The sequence below is a fragment of the Rhinopithecus bieti genome, unplaced genomic scaffold (genome assembly GCF_001698545.2).
Source record: "Rhinopithecus bieti isolate Rb0 unplaced genomic scaffold, ASM169854v2 scaffold_17939, whole genome shotgun sequence".
Classification (NCBI taxonomy): domain Eukaryota; kingdom Metazoa; phylum Chordata; class Mammalia; order Primates; family Cercopithecidae; genus Rhinopithecus; species Rhinopithecus bieti.
The window spans coordinates 2,242,329-2,247,949 of record NW_016809446.1 but is presented as its reverse complement, the minus strand read 5'-3'; positions in this window follow the sequence as shown (position 1 = coordinate 2,247,949).

Genomic DNA, 5,621 nt, shown 5'->3' with positions numbered 1-5,621 from the left:
TTGGGGTCATTCCTACTATGTGGAAGTGGATACATCCCATGTGTCTTGTTCATCCTTAGCCCAAATAGTTGATCTGTTCAAAGACGACAGTCTTAGTAATATCTCAGTGCCAGAATAAAGCTGCAAAGCCCGTGGCCTATACTCATGTAAGCTCTGTACACCAGCTGATAAGGCTTTCCATGCTCTGATGTCATTTCATACATCTCTTTCTGCTCCATTTTGCTCTATACACATTGGCTTCTTGAGGACATTGTATTGCATTTTTTCTTTCATATCTTCATGTGGCTTAGCACCAGTCTAATTATAACTTCTTCACCTCATATGAGGCTATTTCTTAATTTGCCTGAAATAGTCCAACCTATCATGTTCCAGAAATGTTCTATTACATTCTTCTGTGTTTTACTTCATAAAATTCATCATTCTCTGAATATATCATATTTATTTGTTTTAAAGTTTGCTATGTTAAGCCTAGAGAATAGCATAATAGTCTGTAAGGTAACCAGGAATAAGTCTAACAAAATTATTTAATACCTTTGTGGAAAAAATACAATAAATTGTTTAAAGGCATAAAGACTTGCAAAATGAGGAAGACTCATTTTAATACAGACATATTTTGATATTCTTTAAATCTTTTTTTGTGATTTTAATGCAATCTTAAAAGCTGTTCTTAAAATTCAGATAGGAAAGTACAGAATCAAAAATGGCTAAGATAGGTTTGAAAACGAAGAAACTAGTTGATGAATTATAATGCTGTATAGTAATTAAGACAATGTGACAATAACATAGGAATAGAAAATTAACGTGTAGAAAAGAATAAAATGTTCAACAATGAAATCTAAGAAAATCACGTGACACAGTGGGATGTGTTGTCTCTATTGAGAAAAAAAAATAAGATTTCTATGTGAAACTGTACCAAATAATAAGTTTAACATGAGTTAGAGACCTAAATTTGAAAAGTAAAACTTAATTTTAAACATAAATAGATTATTTAAACTCCTGGTTTCTTATAAATTGAGTTTTTCTTGTAAAAGACTAAAAAAAGTTAAAGCTACATAAGAAAATATAGATCTTTTAAAATATTAAGTAGTCTTTACAATGAAAGACCCATAATAAATAAAATAGATATTCCATACACGGAAAAGATATTTGCAATACATTCAATCGACAGAGAACTAGGACCCAGAATATATTAAGAATTATTGCAAAATCAAAAGCAAAGACAAAAGTGAAAAAAATGAGAAATGGTAACATGCTCATATCTCATCAGTAGCCTCAATAATAATCAGTGTGTTCAGTAATAATCTGGGAATGGGAAATAAAACCAACAATTTCACTATTTTCCGATTCCTCAAAATTAAATGAGTTTTAAAAGACTCATACCGAGTTTTGTTAAGAATTTGTAGAAGTGCTAATAAGGATTTACTTTATAAAATCATTTGGAAACAAATTTTAAAATATCTAGTAAAATTGCAACATTTGCGTACTTCAATCTAACAATTCTCTTTCTAAGTAGCCCCTGGAGGACTTACCACATGCACACACAAAAAAAGAAGAACAATAATTGTTCATTACACGAATATTTTAGTAGTGAATTCTAGGGATCCTATGCATATTCATATACAAGAGAATACATAAATTATCTGTAACATATTCATACAATAACATAATATTTAACATTTAACACATATGAATTAGAGCTCCATATAGCTACACAGGGAAATTTCCAAAATACAGTGTTGAGTGAACTGTCATCCTGTCTTAATATTGCAATCCAATGCACTTACATTTTTTTCCCTTGACTTGTGAAATGATCTTATGGTATAATAATAATTATTTTAGTTTAAAATATGCAAAACAATGCTATATATTTTAGGTATATATAGGCATAATAATTTAATAAAAACATGTTTAGACATTATCTTGGTCCAAGCTTCTCAAGAAGCAGGACCTGAAACACTGGCCTATGTGTTAGTTCTTATTGGTGAGTACAATCTAAGGGGGCAGGAGTGAAGAAAAGCAGAAGAAGTGGGAAAGAAGGCATAGCTAATAGGATGGTGCGTTACCAGACTGAGTACTACTTGATATCAAATGCAATTGATTACTTGATCTGGAGACTACCTTCTAGGAGCCCACTTTTGGAACTACTGCTTCTTAGGAGAGTTTGTCTACAGAAGAAAAGGAGAAGAGTTCTTTCTGGAGGTACATTTTGCTTTATGGGGTGTTAGCTCCTCCACACTGCCTAGACACATATGTGTGGGCTCAGAGAGGGTACTACAGCATCTCATGTCTTAGCATCAATATAGGGAATTTCTGGGTCACTAGTTGACAGTAGGTAGCAGGGGCATTAGGCAAGATGAAGTTGGCAAGAGTCAGCTTAGCATTAATCTCTGTAGAGGTGACTGCAGCTGAAAGAAGTGGTGACTGGCTCCAGAGACAGGTGAGGCCAAAAGGATCTGAAATGGCACATAAATTCAGAGATGACAACATCCATTTCAAGATACTTAAGATAAATGACCCTGGAGCCTGACTACCTGGGTTCAGATATCAGCATTGCTGCCCACAAGTCATGTAACGTTGGGAATTCCATTTAATATCAATGGGAATCAATTTCCTCATCCAAGAAATGGGAATAAGAGTAGCTATTTTGTAAGGTTGTTATGAGGATTAGAGTTAATCTATTTTTTGGTTACCATTGTTTCATAACAAATCATTCATCTAAATCTTAGCAGCATAAAACAATCATTTTGTGGTGCTCACGATTTATGGGTCAGGAATTTGGGAGATCTCAGCAAGACGTTCTCATTTAGAGTCTCTCCTGCGATTTCAGTAAGATGTGGCTGGGGCTGTTGTTATTTTGAAGACTTGAATGGACCATGTACAGCAGATGAATCACTCACATGCTGACAGTTGATGATGGCTGACAACTGGGAGCTCAACTCGGACTGTCCACTGCAGTGAATACACACGGCCTCTCCTTAGTGTCAGTCTCAGGGTTGTTTGACATTTTACAGCTCACTTCACTCAGAGTGAACATCCCAAGAGAACCAGAAGGAAGTTGCACAGTCTTTTCTTATCTAGTTTCAAAAGTCACATAGCAACATTTCTGCTGCAGTTTATTGGTTATAAGCAAGTCGCTAAGGTGGCTCCAGAGTCAAGAGGAAGGGATATAAACCTCAAATCTCAATGAGGAGGAGTATCAAAGAAATTTTGGAAAGTTTTAAAATTACTACAATGTAGATAAAGCACTTGGAACAGTGCCTGTTCTACTATATCATTAGTAACATTCTTTTCACATGATGACATAGGCTTTTAGCCTTTCAAATGAACTCTTCTGTAGCTCAGTCTTCTTTTTCATCTTGTCTTAATATTGCAATCCAATGCACTTACATTTTTTTTCACTTGACTTCTTATTAGGGCTTATTAGTCAACACATCCCTGAAGCACAGGGTTAAGTGACTCAGCATCACACACTGAAGCCTGCACGGTACAGAGGTAGATGCTAGTTCCTGACACCATTTTAGGATTCACATATTTGAAATCATAAAACATGAATGGTCAGTTCTTTAATTGGCCAGATATCCGTTTTAACTTTAATTTCAGAGGCTTCACCGAAAAAAGTTATACCGGTTCTCTGATTCCTATCAATTGTCTCACAGTCTGTTTCAGGAGTACAAAATCTTATTCTTCTACAGAGATTTAAGAAGGCGGAAAGAAATGTATATATTGTACTTCAGGTAGACTTCAATATCTTAAAACCTCCTTAATTTGTTTCTTGTTTTATAGACAATCACATCTTTCAGTGTTTAATTGTATAAAAGGTTTGTGGTGCTGGAAGCCATATTTTTTGAGTCACCCAGTATTCATTTTCCTTTGACACAAATATGGTTTGAAACATTTTTAATCCTGTTTCTCATATGATGATGATGAAGATGTTCAAGCTTTCATTTCATATTATGTCATAATGGAGAAGGCTTCATTTTATTAAGGTGAAAAATGCTGAACTGCCCTTTAGAAAACAACATATCAATTTAATTTTCCCTGAAGTATAGACAAAATTTTGAAAACCTTCTTTATACTACCACTTATTAAAAAATACTGCAATTCATGTTTTCCTAGCTTCCAAACCATTTCTTCAGAGGAGCCAATATATAAAAAATTAAATAGTTTATTTTAAAAAGTGTATTCTTGTAAAATGTGGAAATGCAACATTTGCACTTAAATATTCTATTGACATTTTTCTATTCATGAAATGTTTGTTTGTGTGTGACTGATTGGAAATTTCAGAAATACCTTAATTGGTGAAGAGAGGCTATAATGCTTAAGCTGCCTTGTGAAATAGGAAGAGAAGATCTTGCTGAAGCGCTTCCTCCTTGCTGCTGCTCTTGTCTCTCTATTCCTCATTCTTCACTTGTGCTCTCTTCCAGAATAGCAGCTTCTGTCCATGACTCAGCCATAGGACAGCAGTGCTGACCTCAGACCTTGACCTCTCCCTAGTATAGAGAAATTTCTCATTCCACAGTGAATATGACTATTACTTTTTGTACCCACAAGTGTATCCAGGAGCCTGCTTCCAGAAAACCCAACAGTATAATCATGGGAAGCACTTTCTCCCCAAAGGAGGGGAAGCTGATCTGCAGAAGCATTTGCAATTTGATTTTAAATATCATCAAACTCTGAAAGTTAGTGTTTCCTCTTTTAAAGAGGCAAGCAATATCTATTAATAGAACCAAGGAACTAATTGAGGGCACCTGGCATTGAAAGTGAATAACAGTAGTGATTATGATTGGGCAGTATTACTAACACAAGTAAATATTAATTGGTTTGGAATACTTTAATTTTCTTTATTTTCAGCATTATCCTTCCAATTGATGAAACCAAGATCTCATAAGCTTTCCTAAGTCCCTCTGTGAAATGACATTTCACGTGGCACCTCTGAGTTACCAATATACCAAGACCCATCTCTTTTTCTGTTTCATGATTCAAAGTGGTGTGCACCTGGATCAATATTATTTTATGTCATTGAGAACTAAGCCACAAATCAATCTTCATGTTGAATAACTAGGTATCTAGAAGAGGTTGGGTAGGCTTCTCAAAACTAATGGTTCAAAATTCTAGTTATTAGAATCTTACCAGAGGAATTTAAAAAGTATGAACATCTGAGTTCTAGCCCAGATCAATTAAATCAGATTTTTTGGTGGGAGGGCAAGCTTCTGAATATTTTTCCAAAGCTCTGCAGATGATTCTAATGCGCAAACAGAATGAACCATGGCATCCTAAATCCAACTGAATCCAAAATAAATGTGCAGTAGAAAAAGCAGGTAAGTAGCCCCACCCAAAGATGAAGGCTGAATATGTTAAAGGAACAAAATGTTAATTATCTGATTTTTATTATTTTAGTATAGAAAACATGGCTACATAAAAAATTGAAAGATAGAAGTAAACAATCCTAACTGTTGTATAAAAAGGATTAGCCAAGAAAGTGGAGTTTTGTTTTTTTTTTTTTTTTTCACTAGGAAAAGCAGAAAAACATGCCATCAAAGTACAGTCTACCAATTTCTACCATTAAGCCTTTAATTAACATTTGAACATGGAACAGGACTAACACAAAGTATGTATCATAG